Raw genomic sequence first — 20582 nt, 5'->3', positions numbered from 1 at the left:
ATGACAGCTTGTCCAGCATCCTGCTCTCTCCCACCACCTGAGTCCACAGGGCATCCCAGGATGGAGCCGGCCTTCTTGATAAGTTTATCAAGTCTCCTCCTGTCTGCGGCTGATATGCTGCTGCTCCAGCAGACTACTCCATAGAAAAGGGCTGATGCCACCACAGAGTCATAGAAGGAGGTCAGGAGTGCCCCTTGCACTCCAAAGGACCTGAGCTTCCTCAGAAGGTACAGTCTGCTCTGACCTTTCTTATATGTTGCTGCAGTGTGGTCAGACCAGTCCAGTTTATTGTTCAGGTGAACTTCCAGGTACTTGTAAGATGTCACCATCTCAATATCCGTTCCCCGGATGTTCACCTGTGTGCAGGGTTGTTTGTGCCCTGTGTGTGTATGTGAGTAAAGACATGAGAACAAGAAAAACACTTGGGCCCATCTGCTATTGGTTTTTACCAAAAAAGTCCCATAACCATACATGCATAGAGGAGGGGGGTTTACAAAGTCCAGACTTGTTCATATCTGGGTTCAAAGATGGTGATGGTAATAAGAAAATGTGTAAGCATTTGTGTCACATTTCATTTCGTTCTTATTTGTGTGCTTTTGTGTTTGCTAGTATTGCAGGAGTAGTTTAGAGGGCAGCCAGCAGACTGTCGACGCGGCTGACGAGCTCCTGTCTCTTTCCCGTCAGAGTCTTCTCGCTCTCGATGTAAGCCTCCTTCTTGACCTTACCAGCCACCAGCCGCTCTGCCTCCTGGCAGGAGCGACACGCCAGCTCCTTCACCTGGCCGTCCAGCTTCTGCACCTCCCCGACCTGAGAGCACAGAGAGGAGTTAACATCACTGTATTTTCAGATTATTTCTTTTACGTCATTTCAATCTGCGCTCTCAAACACGCCACTAGCCTTATCAGCCAAGTCGGAGCCCTCAGCTTTGAGGCGGGCCTTCAGTGAGCTGATTTCCTTGGTGAGAGTGGGGTGGTCAGCCTCCAGGGTCTTCCGACCACTGTTGAGCGCCCCCGTTTCCCGGGACTTCTTGTAGCCGTTGACCACTTCCTTCATGTGTCGGTACAGACCCAGACGCTTGTTGACCAGAGTCAGCACCTGCTCGCTGATGGAGGCCACCTTCATACGCACCTCAGTCGCAGGGTCCTGAGAGACAAACACGCATTTAAAAACCGTGAAGGTGGTGCGGCCAGTGGCTGAGTGGTTAGAGCAGTCGCCCCATGTAAAGAGGCTGAAGGTCCTCTCACCCCATTTCCTATATAAAAAAAGGCTTGAAAACTGCCACAAAAAAAAATCTTTAAAAAACAAAAAAAACAACAGTGAAGGCACAAGAACTGAATTTAGAAACACTTATGCAGAATATCTGCCAAAAGAGGGAAGCGTAGATCATAAAAACACATAAATACTGTCGTACCTTCGTGATGGAAAAGTCCAGGCGGACATAGATGATGACTGTGAAGAAGAGGATGTAGAAGACCCCTACAACCAAGAGAGGCTCCTGCAGCTTCAGGATCCTATTGAAGTTATAATGAACCTGGTAAACACAAAAGAGGTTTATTAACTCAAATTTGAATATAATTTTGCAGCTTGTTCGATTTCTTCTTTTATGGTTTTATTATATAGCTATACTAGAGAGAGGGGAGAGAAGAGGGGGAACAACATGCAACAAAGGTCGTACAAGAACTAGGGACATTGCGTCAATGGTCTGTGTCTTACCCCATGAAAAAAGTAATCAAACAATTATTTACTACACTACTTTGATATTTATTTATTATAAATAAATACTGATTAAAGCTTTTCAAATACTGAGATAACATGCTTTTGTCTGTACAGTCAAGGTGTACATTTCTGAGGATAATACAGTACTGTGAATAATTTATTACAGTATAATAGTAAGTATAGCCATACAGATCTTCATAACATAAATAGCACTAAACACCACCTAAAGACTGTGATATTCATAACATCCCAAAAACAAAAACATCCTGGCTTTCCTAGTATTCATTCTAAAAAGCAAGTTTACCAATTTACCCTGGAAACTAACTAAAAAAAAATCTAAACTGGGACAAGGCTGATGTCTATCACCTTACAAAGTTATATACAGATAACTCAGTAAACTTGCTTCTTGCTGTTTGTCCTGAGGACAGCTCCATAGGTAAGGAAAAAAAATTAATTAAGTTAAGTATTATTAAGTTCATAATACTGACACCAGAAAGGAACTCTAAAATATCTAGTTTCCAGTTGTGCAAAAAAACTACAGCTCTGCACGTTATCCGGCTAATAACACTGTAATAGCTTAATGTTAAGTTAGTTATAAATAATAATTACATTGTTAAGTTTAGGGAAGCTATAGCAATGTCACCAAGTGTGAGTGCAGAGACAGTTTAGGAACTCCTGGATAATTTCAACTGTAAAATCTGAAATGTCATTGATACCATTGCACTGATAAAAACTAAGGTCGTACTCACACTGTCCTTCTGGCCAGGGCCAAAACCATTTTTTCAGCTAAAGCCTAGTACCTTTAAGCAGTGTGAGTGCACCCGCTCCGCGCACAACTGCGGACAGCGGGCCATCCACGGCCCGCTTGAAAGAGGTGGGCTTTAGCGGAGCCGTTTGAACATGTACAAGCACGAGCGTGCGCACATGTACGAGCACGAGTGTGCGCACGTGTGCGAGCACGAGCCCTACGGCAGTAGCGTTATGTCCGCCTGTTCGGACATGTAAATAGAAGGACGGACCATGCGCGGACATTTAACAACAACAACAATGGCGGTGAAAGGTTCACGTTGGTGTGATGCGGAGGTGGAGTGTTTACTGCAGATTTGGTCGGATGAAAATATTCAAAAACAGTCGACAAGACGCACAAAAACTCCGAGGTCTGTGGAAAGATTTGTAAACAAAGCCACACACACGCGATCAATGCGTGTGATGTGTTACGCCGTGATGGCATATGGAGAGCAACAAGCATTGGCCGGCCCTGGCAGTGTGAGTACAAACGGGGCTGGGGCGCGGGGGGAGAGGGAGGGGGGACAAGTACCCTAAAGTCCGGGTCGCGGTCTGGAAGGACAGTGTGAGTACGCCCTAAGATGACCTTGACCAGACAGAGAATCTTCCTTGCTTTCTTACAGTGCAGACGCTTTTCACTCTGCTCTCGCCTCTGCTTGAAATTTTGTGCTAATATTTATTCTTTCTTCTAAAATAAATTACAAGCAGCGGCGCCTGGATACCTATAAATCACTGGGACTATACACTTTTTGTGGATAGCAGACTACTGCCATAATTAAATATTTTTGCGACCTTAGTACTGCTGAACCTTGGCCTACCCATAGCAAAAGTCGTCAGTGAGACGGAGCCAAAGCTAATTAGCAGCAATATGCCTTCCTTTTCTACCATAAACTTCTCCATAAGATTGCAGTACTGGAAACCAAAATCCACAGATTAGAATTGAATGTGGAAGTGGAAATGTGGGAAGGATACAACTTTACCATTGCCCCAAAACAGTTGACAAGAAAATGCTAACAAACGGCTAGTTAGCACTACGAAGAAACAGGAGGACTTTGTACAAGGTAATAGATCCACAAGTTCTCGCTGGAACTCTCTTGGTGCTAAGCATAAGAGTAAATCATCTCCCTGGGCAATGCATGGGAGACTAACAGGCAGAGCCTGGTGAAGTGATGCGAATTTGTGATGCGACCGGCTGGCCTGCTCTACCATCTCGGCATAGTGCCTCATCAACCCCTGCTCCTAGCAGGACAGAGCCCCGGAGAGCTGTCTAGGGAGGAATAACAACAAAGCCCCCCGACAACAATGTGTAAAACTGGAGAACAGATTTGCTCAACTGCTGCAGGATCCTGGATCCCCATCTCACGACCTGGATCATTTTTCATCTGCTCCCAACGAGCGCACAGCACAGTGCAGGATTTGGAAAAAAAAAACCATCACATAAACAGAAAACTGGAAACAGTTTGCATATAGGGTCAGGGAAATAGGTCAGCAAGGTTTCTCCACGCAGACAGGCAGCCCGCCGGCAGCCGTCACAGGCGCACTGGAATGGGGGGTGGGTGAGGGGTTTGTGTTGCATATACACTCACCAGCCACTTTATTAGGTGCACCTGGTGCTTAATAGGTGTCAGTGTGGTCTTCTGCTGCTGTTACTTATCTGCTAGAAAGTAGGTTGAGTTGTGTGTTCACAGATGCTCTCTTGCATTCCTCTGCTGTAACCAGTGGATATTTGAGTTACTGTTGCCTTTCTATCAGCTCGAACCAGTCTAGCCATTCTCCTCTGACCTCTGGCATCAACAAGGCATTTGCGCCCACAGAACTGCTGCTCACTGGGTATTTTCTCTTTTTCGGACCATTCTCTGTAAACCTTAGAGATGGTTGTTCGTGAAAATCCCAGTAGATCAGCAGTTTCTGAAATACTCAGACCAGCCCATCTGGCACCAACAACCATGCCACGTTCAAAGTAACTTAAATCCCCTTTCTTGCCTATTCTGATGCTCGGTTTGAACAGATCGTCTTGACTATGTTTACATGCCTGAATGCATTGAGTTGCTGCCATGTGATTGGCTGATTAGAAATTTCCGTTAACGAGCAGTTGGACAGGTGCACCTAATAAAGTGGCCGGTGAGTGTATTTTTGTAAGTGACCATGGATGCGTGTCAGTGATATCAGCCTGTAGGGTCGCCTCGACCAGCTACCCAGTCAGTGTCTCAGTCTGCAGAGTGTCAGCGTGATAACAGCAAGTTGCCATGGAGAAGTCCTTGATTGGGACCCAGCCAGAGTCAACAACCAACGGAAGGAACAAGGGGGGAGGATGTGCAGAGCGTCAAACAACAGCGTTCTCCTGGAGGAGTTATTCCAGCAGCAACCTTGGCCAAGGCAGCTACCGAGATAAGGTTGGAATGCAGATTAGATTATTATGGTTAGGGCGAAAAGTTGTATTTAAATAGACACGACTACTCTGAATGTCTGTCTTGGTCACCAATATGATCCATACACCTCTGCAAAGGAGTTAACTTCTCCAAGATCTTTCCCATTCAGTGTTCAATAAACACTGTCTGTGCACTGACAGCTCGCTCCAAGATGGTACCCAAGGCACGGTGTAAAATCACTGTCAAAGTGTTCACAGCTTTTTCCAAGGGGGTATCCAAATAGCGGTTAAGAACCACAGTGTGAGCACTAACAGCTCCACTCCATGCATCAATCGTGCCTGGCAGCTTCACGGGGCTGTTTACTGCTGCCACTGACTTCCAAAACCGATACACCAGGGCAGTGCCTACTCCAATCAGCAGAAAGCCTGTTATTACGGTTCCGAATATGTAGATATCCTCCACGGAACGAATTGCCAGGCACACGACCCTCCACTGCTACCATGAATCGATCGTGTAACCAGCTGCAAACGTTCCGTCAGGGCAGACAGGTTCCCCCGAACCTGAGCTTCTCGTCAAGAAGTTTCTGTCAATGACATTGAGAGACCAGTTGACCAATTCCATTATTTACAAGCTAATGCCTGGGCCTGAAACTCTGATTGTGGGTAACTCTGCCTTGAAAGATATGAGAAACTTTGGCAGTAAGAACGCCAAAGTTGTTTGTTTTCCCAAGGACATGGTATTTGACCAAAACGGTGAAACACATTATATTGCACATATATAATGATGTTGTGAAACAGCAGTCTGAAGTACTGAAGTAAGACTTTATTGATCTGCTCAACACAGTCAGCTGTCTGAACATTGATGTGACCATCAGTGGGCCTCTGCCGCCTGTTGAAAAAAAAGGAGTTGAGAAATTCTCAAGACTTCTGAGTCTTAACACATGGCTTTCAGCTGCATGTGCTGCTCACTTAGTTTTTTCCATCGATAATTTCTTTTTTTGGGACGGCAGACACCTTTTTAAAGCAGATGGATTATACCTAAACAGGATGGGAGTAAGGCTTTTCATGTCAAACTTATTTTATCTCCTACGTCACTCATCTGTTCCCTCTGCCAAGGACACGAATGGAATTAAAACATGACGAAGCCAAAACAAAGCCTCAGCATGAAGAGAGCTTTGAACATTTTTAGCGAGGATATTGAATATGTGGCTCTTAAGTTGAATTCTTCCTCCCGAGTTATGTTTCTAAATGTCTACAGGCCACCCAAATATTGTGCAACCTTTTTTAACCATGGATTTATTCAGCATGTAACCGAGCCCACACACAATAAAGGTCACACTCTGGACTTAGGCATGTCCAAGGGTGTGAGCATTTCTAAGGTTGCTGTGATTGATGTTGCTCTTTCTGATCATTCCTGTGATCTTTGAGAGTGCTATATCTGTGCAGAGGGATGTTCAAAGAAAAGTCATCACAAATTAATATCACAGAAAACACCTGTGGAGCATTTATTCAGGTGTTCTCTTCCACACCAACCCTCCCTGGGCCCCAGTAAATGAGCTTGTTGATAATTTCAATGTGAAAATTACAAATATTATTGATACCATTGCACCCAATAAGGTGAAAAAAAGTCTCCATGGAGAAATTCCACGTTGGTAAGAATAGAAAAAAAGTGTCGGAAAGCTGAACGCAGGTGGAGGAAAACAAATCTGCAGGTTCACTATGATGTCTATAAAGAAAGACTTCAAATCTACAACTTAAAGCTGAAAAATGCAAGACAATCCTTCTTCTCCTACATCATTGCCAAAAACAATAATAATGCACATGCCTTGTTTTCTACTGTTGACAGGTTAACAAACTCTCCTGTGTCAGTAGCCCCTGAACTGCTTTCCACCAGGGCCGTGAAGGACATGTGCTGTCCATGTGCCCACCTAACACTAACTCAAATACTATGGCACATGTTCATGTGATTATCCGTAAGACCTTGGAGGACATTATACAACATTTGAAATCCTCCTGCTGCCTCGATATTCTCCCCACAGGCCTTTCTAAAGATGTATCAAACTGCGTGGCCTCAGATCTTCGACAGATTGTAAACACGTCTCTTCTTTCAGGTGTCTTCCAACAGTCCCTGAAAATGAAAGTTACGAATGTAACAACGGTTCTATGAATCCTGGATGACCGCCAGAGGCAGTGCTTAACACTGAATATCTTATGTCTCGCGCATGCGCAGGATGAGTATTACTATCAACAAAGTCACATGTGACCTCGGATGACCCCCAGCTCATCCAGGATTCATAGAACCGTAGTTACATTCGTAACTTTCGTTCTATTTCATCCTTAAGCACTGCCTCTGGCGGTCAGTGCTTAACACTGGATGACTCATACCAAGAGAGTCACGAGGAATCCCCGATACCCATCTATACGGATGAGTTGGAGGGAGCCCGTTGGAAAACCACGCCAAATGGGTGGGGGGTAGCCACATTCACATTGTAATATCTGGAGAACGTGCTTGGCGATGCCCATGAGGCCGCGGCACATATGACCTCCAAGGACACACCTCTCAGGGCGCCCATGACATCATAACACTCCTAGTAGAGTGGCATTTCACCCCAGATGGTAAAGAGAGGCCGTTCAACTCATATGCCGAGGCTATGACGTCCACAGGCGTTGCTTGGTCACAGCACAGCCTTTCCGAGGTCCACCGTGATAGATAAAGGGCTGATTGGACAGCCTCATGTCTACATTAGTGTCTACATAGGCTCTACAGGCCCGCACCGGGCACAGCAGCTCAGTCATCACCCCCTTACCTAATGGAGGTTCAAATCAGCTGGTTGAGGTGCGAGCATGCCAGCACCTTAGGAAGAAAAGTCGTGTTTGGCCACAAAGTAACGGCATAGCCATCTGAGTTCCACCTCAAGCATGAATTGCTCACAGACAAGGCATGCAGCTCAAGCATGTTTGGCAGACAACGACCTCAGCCCTGCCTGTGCCAACGGTTCAAAAGGTGGCAAACATAGGGCGTCCAACACCAGGGGCAGGTCCCGTGCAGGAGCTCTAGGGGCGCTAGGAGGGCGTAATCTCAGTGCGTCAAGAAGAGGGACACCAGCCTGTGGCTTCCCACTGTGTCATTGTCGATTCTGGCGTGCTGCGATGAAATAGGAGCCACATACACCCTCAATGTAGAAAGTGACCGATCATCATCTAGGAGCGATTGCGAAAACTTAAGTGATGTCATGTTAGTAATGGTAGGCACAGAGCAGTGCACTGGATCAACATTCTCAACTGAACACCCGTAGAAAATAGTTTCCACCTGTTCTGATACTGCAGACGGGTAGAGGGTGCTCTGGCACCCAAATAGTTCCCCTGACAGGCTCTATGCAATCTCTCAGCAGTGGATTGGGCACTGCAGGGGCCAAATCCAAAGCGGAAAGCGGCAAGAGGCATGTCCTCTCTGGAAGGCGCCAGGGTGTCCCGCAACGGAGTTTGTGGAGCAGGGAAAAACCTGTGCCTGACGAAGCACCCTGAGAAGCGTTTGGAAGATCAGGTGCAAAGGCATAGAGAAGGCTGTCCAGCCATTCATGGGCCAGAGGGCTGGTCGTTTCCATTAAGGAGAACCAGAGTGGGCAGAGGGCTGACTCGACAGGGGAAAAGAGGTCCACCTCTGCTCTGCCGAAGAGACCCCAAATGTTGATTCCGATCTCCCGGTAAATACGCCGCCCATAAGCTGGTCAGGCGAGGGGCGGCCCATGTTAGAAGAGCCTGGGTCACCTGCAGTAACCATGCGGACCTGGTGCCCCCTTGATGGTTTAGATGAAAAACCGCCTCAGTGTTGTCCGACCGGAGAAGCACATGCTTTCCTCTCAGACATGGCAGAAAGTGCTTGAGTGCTAGGTGCAAAGCCCGTAGCTCTAGCACATTGACACGAGTTTGCGTCGAAATGGAACAGAGCCCATGGGCACACCACTCGTCAAGTATGACTCGTCCTTCCATGGCAATAGGGCATAAAAGGCACTGCTGTGGCACCCTGAGCCTCCTGTGTCTGTGCCACTTGGCGTTTAAGTGGAAGCTGTTTATCTATCTCTGCAGTGGGCGTAGTGACAGCAAGCCCAAGGGAATAACAGTTGAGGTGGCCACCAATTTGCCCAAGAGGGAAAGGAACTGGCTGTAGGGCAACAACCTGCCCCCTTTCGAAAAAGGAAAGATGGAGGAAATTAACGGTGTCCATCGGTGTCCAGATCCACAACGATGAAGGTTATGGTCCATGAGGGCATCAAAGAGCTCGTTTCCCAGCGCACCCTCATACCTAGCTGAGACACGAGAGAGAAGGCAAGCTGTGTCCTCAGCAGCCTAAAGCCGGGTTGGTGCACAAATTAACCAATAATTGAGGTATGGCAGGATATTCAAGCCCTGCGACTTCAGAGGCGAAAGAGCTGCTGCGATGTATCTGGTGAATACCCGCAGTGAGAGTCCGAACGGGAGAACCCTGAACTGAAGATGACTGCCTTGGAAAGCAAAACGCAGAAACTTCCTGTGATGAGGCACAATAGGAACATGACTGAGGTTAACCTCCTTTGGGAACAGCATGAAGGACATCTGCTGTGCGTAACATGTGAAACGGCAAGACTTTTAGAAACTTGTTGAGTTCCCTTAGATCGAGAACTGGCCGAAGCCTGCCGCATTTCCTTGTGACCAGGAATTAAGTTGACTTGAACACCCCGGGCTGAAGCAGGGGGTCCACAGGCTCGGATGCCCCTTTGGCCAGGAGAGCACACAATTACCGAACTAGGGCTAGGTGTTTTTACCGGGTCGTAGATGACGGTCCTCTTGACCCGGCAAAAGGAATGGGGCCGGCATCGGAACTAGAGTCTGTAACCCTAGACAAGTGTGGAAATCACCCAGGGATCCAAAGTTTGCGCTGCCCAGCAGTCTAGCTGCTGCCGGAAGAAATGCCTGACAGCCGGCCCAGAGACTTCAATTCCTGGCCCCCCGGTCATTAGGGGCACTGGGGGGCAACTGTTATGCACTGTGGCCTGAGGCTGTCTGGAGGGAAAGCACGCAGGCTCCTGATGGCTGAGGACAGACCTCCCAGTAGAGTGCTGAGGCCCATAGCAGCCCCTGGGGGCAGAGGCCGAGTCCCCAGCCCTGCCTGCCTCTTGGCATACCCCTGCGAAGACCAGAGGACTGTCGCCTGGTGCGATCGGCCTGGACAGTTCGCTCAAGCGCCTGTAGAGCAGCTGTGCGAAACATCTCCCTAGGTTCCACCGGTACCTTGCAAAGGGTCCTCCTACATGTTTCAGACAAGGATGACTGCGCCAGCCAGACCTGGCGGCGAGTCTGAATGAGAATGGACATCAAACGGCCAAGTTCTCTCGACAGTAAGGCAAAAGGCTGTAGTGAGGCATTACTGAGGCAGATGGTTGATGCGTCCACTCTGGCCTGCTGCAGGGAAGCCGATAGGGCAAGCATAAGATGCGAGAGTGAATCGCCAATACGACCCATCCATGCCATAGGCCTTATAAAGAAGGTCATCCTTGACCCGACATTGCGGGCAAGGGCACCTGGCATCTGGCCTCATCCTGGGTGACTATAAGGGAAGCGACTGTCGGCTCAACCGTCGGCATGTTGTCAAGGCCAAAATTGCCGCATCCTGAATCGCAGCCAGAGTCCGGCCATCTGCTGTAAGTTGGGAGAGAGCCTTAGGGTCTCTCCAGCATGCGTGCAACTCCCTCAGATATTCCTCAGAGGGAGGAACGGTGAAGTTGGCAGGGGCCGAAGTGCACCTGAAAAAAGCACTAGCAGGCGCTGGCTCCGTCTGCTGGAGATCCAGCTGCAGACGTGCCAGGGCTGCAAGAATGATGGCTACCATGGAGCCATCTCACTGCACCAGAATGGAGGGACAGGGGGAGAGACTTCATCTGAGCTAGCTCTGTCGCCAGCACATCCACCTTCGAGGACAGCTCGCCTCTACCGACTAGCTGTCTTCCTGGAGGGAGCACTGGCACGCCGCTTGGCAGGCAGGGCTGGGGACGACCGTCCTGACAATGTGGAGCCAGCATCAGGCTCTCCACCTCAGCCAGCCTTGCAGCTCTCAGTGAGAGACATGTAACCGCAGTTCATGCAGGCATCTTCTGAGAGACCCTGCTTCAGGTATACGAGGCCAAGACAAGAGGGACAACGATGATGGCCATCTTTGGGCTGAAGGAGCCATAGAGGAACTACTGGCATGAGAGTCCATTGCGGCAAAGGCGCCCGTACAGTCCCGCCAGACGAGAGCACTCTCTTATATTATTCTTCTTTTTGAAGACAGAACGCAATAATGTATTTTTTATTTTATTCTTATTTCTTTACCTGCTATAGTGACAGGGGAGCGAGGACACACCCCTTCACTAATATGGCAGTTATCAATACGCAGCCAGCACCGAGCACACGCTCCTGCTAGCGTACCCCCTTGAAGCAGCCTGAGCGAGGGCACTTCGCCAACCATGGGTTCTCTTTTAACAGAAAACACGGACAGTGGTCAAAGCTACCGTGAGCGGGGAGGCTTTCCACTGATACGCAGCCGTCAATAAAAAGCTAGCACCGAGCACACGCTCCTGCTAGTGTCCTTTAAGGGCAGCCTGAGCGAGAGCACTTCGCTAGCCGCTACAGGACATGTAACAACAAAGTAACGTAACAAAAAGTAGCTTGCTTCATTAGCAAAAAACACAATGTCGTAAGGAGAGAGGAGCGAGGGCACTCACTTCACTAGTACCGTATCACCATTTGCTAACTACTGCTAGCATAACAACAAACCAATCGATCTCATCAAATGGTGACATAGTTAGCTTGCTTCATTAGCGAAGAACACCATGAAGCAAGAAAACAATGATACCAACCAGGAGAGGGGAGCGAGGCCACTCATTTCACTGATATAGCATCAACTCCTGCTAGCATAACAAACCAATCAACCTAATCAGATGAAGGTAATTCTCCTTTCTTAGCGACGAACGAGGATCGGGGCATCGGTCCATACCGGCAAATGCCGAACGGAATGTACTCACCGATCCTTCTCAAAGGCTCTGGAGGGCGAACAATACGCAACTCCGATCTAGAGATCACAAGGCTAAAAGCGATGAGCCGAATGTATAGCTAAAGCTAATGATACCTGCAAAGCGAGAAGATGAAAAGGAAGTGATCTCGCGGATGACACCGGAACTTATACCCGAGCCGGGGGGTCATCCGAGGTCACATGTGACTTTGTTGATATTAATACTCGATCCTGCGCATGCGCGAGACAGAAGATATTCAGTATTAAGCACTGCCTAAGGCGGTCAGTAAGGATAAAATAGAACTGCTGTTATCAAGCCTGTCTTAAAAAAAGTACAATTTAGACACTTCACTAATGAACAATTACAGACCAATATCAAACCTCACAGCTGAACAACTGGTGGTTAGCAATGTCGCCTCACAGCAAGAGGGTTCCTGGTTCAAATCCCGGCTCGGGCCCTTCTGTGTGGAGTTTGCATGTTCTCCCCGCGTCTGCGTGGGTTTTCTCCGGGTTCTCCGGCTTCCTCCCACAGTCCAAAGACATGCTGATGTTAGGTTAATTGATGACTCTAAATTGCCCGTAGGTGAGTCTGAATGGTTGTCCGTCTCTTTTTGTCTCTATGTGCCCTGCGATGGTCTGGCGTCCTGCCCCGCCTTACGCCCGATGTCAGCTGGGATCGGCTCCAGCGACCCCGATAGGGACAAGAGGTTGAAGATGGATGGATGGATGGATGGATGGATGGATAAACAACTTCATGTCAATGAACAGCTGTTTTGATGTCTTCCAGTCAGGTTTTAGACCACAGCACAGCACCGAGACGGCTCTTGTTAAGGTCTTCAATGACATCCATTTAAACACGGACAATAGTAAAATTTCAGTCCTAGTATTACTGGATCTCAGTGCTGCATTGACACAGTCGATCACAACATATTACTAGACCGTCTGGAAACTGTGTGGGTCAGCATTAAAATGGTTTGAATCGTACTTGAAGGACAGTGACTACTTTATGTCTATAGATAAATACATATCTGAGCAAAAATTACATGTGGATTTCCTCAAGGCTCGATTCTGGGGCCTCTTCTGTAAAATATCTACATGCTGCCACTGGCTCAGATCATGAAAAACAACATATGTTACCACAGCTATGCAGATGATACACAAATCTACATAACTATATCACCAGGCAACCATAGTCCAATACAAGCACTGAGCAGATGCATCGAGCAAATCAATGATTGGATGGAGCAGAATTTTCTCCAATTAAACAAAGAAAAAAATGAAATTATTGTTTTTGGAGCCAAGGAAGAACGATCAAAAGTCAGCACCCAACTTTAAACAGTAATGCTATAACCCACAAACCAAGTCAGAAACCTAAACTTCAACAGCCACATTAAAACAATTACAAAGTCAGCCTACTATCACCTAGAGAATATGTCAAGGATTAAAGGACTTATTTGTCAGCAGGACTTAGAAAAACTTGTCCATGCATTTATCTTCAGCAGGCTCGACTACTGTACCAGCGTCTTTACAGGTCTCCCTAAAAAATCCATCAGACAGCTGCAGTTAATTCAGAACTCTGCTGCTCGAGTCCTCACTAAAAAGTTGATCATATTACTCCAGTCCTCCGATCTTTACACTGGCTTCCTGTTTGCCAAAGAATGATTTCAAAATACTTACTTACTTACTGTTGGCTTACAAAGCACTGAATGGTTTAGGACCAAAATACATTTCAGATCTGCTCAGCTACAAACCATCTCACACAACCATCTCACACAACACATCTCTGCTCTGTGTCCCCAGAGCCAGGACTAAACATGGAGAGGCAGCGTTCAGTTTTTATGCTCCACAAATCTGGAACAAATTTCCAGCAAACTGCAGGTCTGCTGCAACTCTTGGTTCTTTTAAATCAAGACTGAAGACTTTTCTATTTGCCACTGCTTTTCAGTTAACTGCACTGTAACCATCTTTTGTGTTTTCCAAAAAAACCTTTTATCTGTTACTACACTTCTTATACATTTTAAATGACCTTTTATGTGTTTTCAATTTATACTGTATGTCTTATGTGTTATTTCTCCCAATGCTTTTAATGTTTTATCTGAAGCCCTTTGAATTGCCTTGTTGAATTGTGCTATACAAATAAACTTGCCTTGCCTATGGAGGAACACTATGATGGTAAAGGCTCTGAAAACAGAATGCAGGAAATCAGAGCGTAAGTGGAAAAAAACTAAACTTCAAATTCACCGTGACCTCTACAAACAAAGTCGTTGATATTTAAACCATGGGTTATTCAAGGCTAGACAGCAACACCTTTCTGAAATGATTAATAAGAACATCAACAACACTTGCGCTGTTTGCTATTGTTGATACGCTTAAATCAACTTTAATGTCAGAGTTTAATACACCGGGCCAAAAAACAGTAGAAGAAACAGTTCAGCATCTTAAATCATCAACATGTTGTCTTGACACAATGCCATCTGACTTTATAAAAAATATTGTAAGCTTTTTCAACAGATCTGCAGCAAATAATCAATTACTCACTACAATCAGGCACATTCCCTAAACCCCTAAAAGTAGCTACCATCAAGCCACTCTTAAAAAAAAGAGAACATTGGATACCACCATTTTGACTTTTTGACAAATTTCAATCAGGCTTCCAACCTCACCATAGTACAGACACAGCTCTTATTAGAGTGTCAAATTACATAAGGTTGAAACTGACTCAGGCAAGGTGTCAGTTCTGGTCCTATTGGATCTCAGTGCTGCCTTTGACATTGTGGATCATAGTAAACTGCTGAACATGTTGGAACCCTGGGCAGGACTCAGCGGGACAGTCGTAAAATAATTAAGGTCCTACTTGGAGGAGCGGAGTTATTTTGTAACCATTGGTAGTTATCAATCCGATCGAGTGGCTATGACATGTGGATTTCCTCAGGGCTCAGTCCTTGGACCCCTTCTGTTCAACTTATATATGCTGCCTTCGGGTCAAATTCTGCAGAATTCTAATGTCAACTATCATAGTTATGCAGATGACACACGGATATACTGTATCTCTCACTGTCTATGTATGTAAGTATTTATTTGTTCCTTACATGAAAATGCCTATTTATTACATTGTACACACAATGATAAATAAAATTCACAGTTACAATACATTTAAACATTTACATTAATCGAAAGGAGCAGATAAGAAGAATAAAATTCTTATATTTGTCTGCCCCTTTTCAACACAATACAGACATGTGATGATCTCCCCTAAATTGAAAAATATTCGGACAACTTTTTAATTCATCCTCCTGGGAATTCCAGTTTTACACCTTTAACAGATAAGCACATTTGTTTTAATGTTGTTCATGCACCCTGTTGTTTAAAGTCAAACTTCCTATGATTTGCATTCTCTGATGTAAAAATAAACAACTTTTGTATATCCTCTCGTAAAATACTGTTTCTAGCTTTAAACATTACAAATAACGTCTCCAGATGACTGCAGTCCAATACAGTCATTATGTCACTGTTAAGAGCAAGGCAAAAATTGGATGTACCAAAATTGCCTTCAGTTAAATCAAGAAAAAACTAAGATCATTGTTTCTGGCAATAAAGAGAAGAGGGTTGCTGTCAGTTAACACCTTGAGTCACTGTCTTTAGAAACTAAAGCCCAAGTCCGAAACCTTGGCGTGCTGATAGACTCAGATCTGACCTTCAACAGCCAAATCAAATCAGTCACCATATCAGCCTTTTATCAACTTAAGAACATTTTAAGAATTAAGGGTTTTATGTCCTAAACTGATCAGGAGAAGCCGATTCATGCTTTCATCTCCAATAGACTAAACTACTGTAAGGTTCTTCTGACAGGACTCCCCCAAAAAAGGATCAAACAGCTGCAGCCCGAGTTTTAACCAGAACAAAGAGATCGGATCACATCACCCCAGTTCTTAAGACCTTCCATTGGCTCCCAGTCAGCTACAGAATAGATTTTAAAGTTTTATTACTGGTTTACAAATCACTAAATGGTTTTGGTCCAGAATGCATGAATGACATGTTAGTACAGTATAAGCCCAGTAGAGCTCTGAGATCTACTGAGTCAGGTCAGACAGTGGAGCATAGAGTTCAAACTAGACATGGTGAAGCAGCATTTAGCTGTTATTCTGCACACAACTGGAACAAACTACCTGCAGATCTGAAATTAGCCCCAACTGTGAGCACTTTTAAGTCCAGGTTAAAAACATTTCTCTTTTCATGTGCTTATAGCTGAGCTCTTCTTAATAACTTAAAACATTATCCATTATTCCATTCTTTTCTTTTACTTTTTTTGTTTTGTGCCGTTTGTAAAAAATGTTTTTGTCTTTATGTAAAGCACATTGAGTTGCCTTGGTGTTACTTCCTGCTTTGCTACAGTGCGGACGCTCTTCTGCTTGCTCTCGCCTTTGCTTGCATTTTTTTTGCTACTATCTGCTACTATTTGCTTCTCCTCAACAAGAAGCAAAGAGCATCAGCTCCTGGATACTTTCAAAACCAGTGGGATTATATTTCTTTTAGATAACAGAGGCATTTTTCAATATTTTTACGACTTCCTCAACATTAGGCAGGGAGGCCTACCATTCAAGATAAGCCTGAGCCTGTGCTACAGTGCTAAAGGTAATCAGCAGAAGATGCCTCCCTTCTCTACGGAAGATTACCACAAACTACTACCGAAGGTTTTACTGCTGGAAACAAAAATGAATCTGTTATGGTATATATAGAAGTGAATGGATATTGTGACAACAATACCACCCTAGCACTGACTGAAAACAGTGGACAGGGGCATGCCAGAACCCAGCTAACTAGCAATGATGAAGCTACGAGGAAACGGGAGGTCCCTGTACAGGGTAATAAATCTACCAGCGATAATCCTCCCTGGAACACACTTGGTGCAACGCCAAAGAGAAGACCACCTCCCTGCGACAAGGGAGAACGGATAACTGGGAGGACCCAGCGCCCCGATATCTCCGATCTGACCGGTTGGCCTGCGCTACCATCTCCATCCAGGCATAGCGCTTCATCAACTCCCCTGCCACGTAGGACACAGCAGCGGACAGCTGAGAAGAGGAAAAGTACCAAGAAACCTCCCCAGCAAGCAAGTGTTCAACTAAATAACAGGTTTGCTCCACTGTTGCCGGACCATGGATCCCCCTCTGATTGCCTGAATAACTCACCATCACCACGCAGAAGGGTAAGACCTGCTAACTTTAAACCACAGAGAAAGCTAACAAGTGGGCCTGATAATCTGATTGTGGGTGACTTTTCTTTAAAAGACATGAAAAGCAATAATAACACCAAAGTACTCTGCTTTCCGAAGGATACGGTGTCTGACTTGGAAAAAAGAATCCTGGAAATTGTGGCTGCACACCCAAATGTGAAAAATATCATTCTGCACATTGGTTTTAATGACATTGAAAAACAACAATCAAGGGAGCTGAGAGAGCACTTCAATAAACTCTTTGAAACAGTCAGCGCTGTGAATGCTGGGGTGTTTATCAGTGGTCCTCTACCCCCGATCGGGAGAGGAGCTGAGAGATTCAGTCGACTTTACTCGCTGAATGAGTGGCTCTCCAGCGCTTTTCTTGCTCGTTCAATGCATTTTATTGACAATTTTAGCTTTTTCTGGGACCGCAGGCATCTTTTTAAGGCAGACAGATTTTGTCTAAATAAGCTGGGAGTAAAGCCTTTCATGACCAACATGTCTTACTTCCTGCGTCATCCATCTATCATCACTGCCAAGGACAAGAGACAAGAGGAACCAATGAAAAAGGAAGACACAACACAGCTTATCATGAACGTCGAAGGAGGACCGCCATTGCAAAAGCAGAGCGCTGACCATGAGAGACACCAGAGCAAAGAGGAGAGGTGTCCATCCCCCTCTACCGCCCCCTTAATTTCGAATGCGCTTGAAGATCCCTCTCCCACACCCCCCAAGCCTCCATCCAGGTCTCCATCCTTCTCCCTTCCTCAAGTAAGCCTTTCTCCCCCCTTATCCCCCTTGGAGTTCCGGGAGCTACCCCCACCCACTCCCCGCCCTACTTCTATTTTTACCCCCCTTGACCTAGCTCAGCGATCCCCCCCTCAGCGTCATCTCAGTGGCAACCCCTTCTCACCCCCCCCCCCCCCCTCCACGAAGGCGTGCTTCACAAACCCTCAGCCCTACTTCGGCACTCTCACGTCAACCCCCTCTATGCCCTCTCACGTCAACCTTCAGTAGTTCGTTCCAGCTCTGACGCTGCTCACTCCTCCTCCCCCTCATGGCCACCCCCGCCCCGCCCTGACAGCAGTCCTGAATATTACTGATACAGAAAGGGGTTCAGCAGTAGACCACATTATCAGCTGGGCCCAAGGCTACCTCCGTCAAAGCTTGGCACCTTCTACATTCCTGTTGTGACTACCAAGAGAGTGAACATTGTGAAACGTAGACACCCTGCTAACCTAAACAATCATCTCATTCCTATTCTCTGCAAATCAAAGTCAACATCGAAGCCTGTCAATAACCCTTGGTGATTTTACATCATTCGAATACCTGTGTGCTGTGTTGAAATGCTCTCCCAAAATTCTCCTGTTAATTATTTACAGGCCACCTAAATACTATTATATATTAAATATATTTTTTCTATGATTTTACCGAATTATTGTCTAGCATCTCCACTGACTTTGACTGCCTAGTTATAACTGGTGACTTTAATTTTCATATTGACTTTTTACTATTTTAGATACATTTGAACTGTCTCAACATGTGAAAGAGGCTACTCATTGTAAAGGACACACCCTGGACCTGATTATCACAAAAGGTCTCAATGTTTTTGATGTTCTTGTGACTGATCTTTCATTGTCTGATCACTTCTGTGTTGTCTTTAATATTTCTTTAATTCCGGAAACACAAAAAGAATCAAAGAATGTCGAAAAGCGCTACATCAATGAACATGCTTATGAACTCTTCAAAAATGCCATCTCCTCGCTACCACCTCTAAACCCATGCCATGCTGATGATCTTGTAAAAAACTTTAATTCCAAAATTGTGAATATCATAGATGTCATTGCACCGGTTACAGTTAAAACGATTTCTGGTAAGCAAAAGGCACCCTGGAGAAAAGCTGCTGTTGTAACAGCCCAGAGAAGAGAGTGCAGGAAGGCTGAACGAATCTGGCGAAATACAAAACTTCATATTCACCATGACATCTATAAAGAGAGGCTCCAGGCCTACAAAAGTCTTAAAAAGTGCTAGAGAAACATTCTTCTCCAATATCATAAAAAGCAACACCTATTTGCAACTGTCGACAGACTGACCAACCCCCCAACACAAATACCAGCCGAACTCCATTCCACACAGAAATGCAATGAGTTTGCATTCTTTTATACTGATAAAATTGAAGGCATCAGACGTGCCATCAATATCTCAAACAAAAAAGTTGGATCACCGCCCCGTTTAGGCCAAAATAACACAGCAATGATGGCAAGCTTTAATGCCATAGACTCTAAAACTCTAGTGGAAACAGTGACAGATCTAAAGCCAACCACCTGCTGTCTTGATGCTTTACATACCAACTTCTTTAAGAATGTCTTTGACTGCCTATCAACAGACGTATTGCAAATAGTTAATAACTCTATTCAATCTGGCAATTTCCCAAATGGCCTTCAAAACTGCAGTCATTAAACCTCTTCTAAAAAAGCGGAGCCTAGATGCCTCTATTATCAACAACTAAAGACTAATTTCAAATCTACCATTCATAAGTAAAATAATTGAGAAAGTTGTACTCCAACAACTAAATCACTTCTTGGCTTCTACTGGCTGCCACAACAACCTCCAGTCAGGATTTCGACCTTTTTATAGCACCGAGACGGCCCTTATTAAAGTTATAAATGACAATCGTCTTAACACAGACTCTGGCAAAACTTCAGTATTAATGCTATTGGACCTCAGTGCTGCATTTGACACTGTCAACCACTCAATACTTTTGGACAGGTTGGAAAACTGGGTGGGGCTCTCAGGCACAGTCTTAAACTGGTTCAAGTCATATCTACAAGATAGGAACTATTTTGTTTCCATTGGCGACTTTGTATCAGAACAAACCAACGTAACGTGTGGAGTCCCCCAAGGTTCAATCTTGGGGCCGACTTTATTTAACATCTACATGCTCCCACTAGGACAAATCATGCAAAATAATAACATTGACCACCATTGCTATGCCAATGACACCCAAATCTATGTAGCGCTATCACCAAATGACTACCGCCCCATAGATCGTCTGTGCCAGTGCATTGAGCAAGTCAAACACTGGATGTGCCAAAATTTCCTTCAACTAAATGAGGATAAAACTGAGATAATTGTTTTTGGTGCTAAGAAAGAAAGGTTTAAAGTCATCCAACACCTTCAATCACTGTCCCTGAAAACCTCAAATAAAGCCAGAAATCTTGGGGTTATTATGGATTCTGATTTACATTTCGACAGTCACATCAAATCAGTAACAAAATCGGCCTACTATCACCTTAAAAATGTAACAAGACTTAGAGGGCTCATGTCAGCTCAAGACTTAGAAAAACGTGTCCATGCCTTTATTACCAGTAGGCTAGACTACTGTAACGGTCTCCTTGCAGGTCTTCCCAAAATAACTGTCAGGCAGTTACAGCTTGTTCAGAACGCTGCTGCTAGAATTCTAACAAAGA

At 45.4% G+C, this 20582-nt stretch overlaps 1 pseudogene across 1 annotated transcript in view; it reads right to left on the bottom strand.

The window, feature by feature from the left end:
- Positions 1-624: 624 nt before the first annotated feature.
- The window catches only part of LOC310966174 (dolichyl-diphosphooligosaccharide--protein glycosyltransferase subunit 1-like), a 46036-nt pseudogene continuing 26078 nt past the window's right edge, over positions 625-20582 (bottom strand). Inside the window, exons 8-10 of the transcript in view lie at positions 1412-1531; positions 898-1143; positions 625-807 (exon numbers count right to left, since the gene is read on the bottom strand). The product of the transcript in view is annotated as a dolichyl-diphosphooligosaccharide--protein glycosyltransferase subunit 1-like (transcript). The remainder of the gene's footprint in view (positions 808-897; positions 1144-1411; positions 1532-20582) is intronic.

This window comes from Echiichthys vipera (genome assembly GCF_963691815.1).
Source record: "Echiichthys vipera genome assembly, chromosome: Y".
Classification (NCBI taxonomy): domain Eukaryota; kingdom Metazoa; phylum Chordata; class Actinopteri; order Perciformes; family Trachinidae; genus Echiichthys; species Echiichthys vipera.
This window is presented reverse-complemented; position numbering and strand designations above follow the sequence as displayed.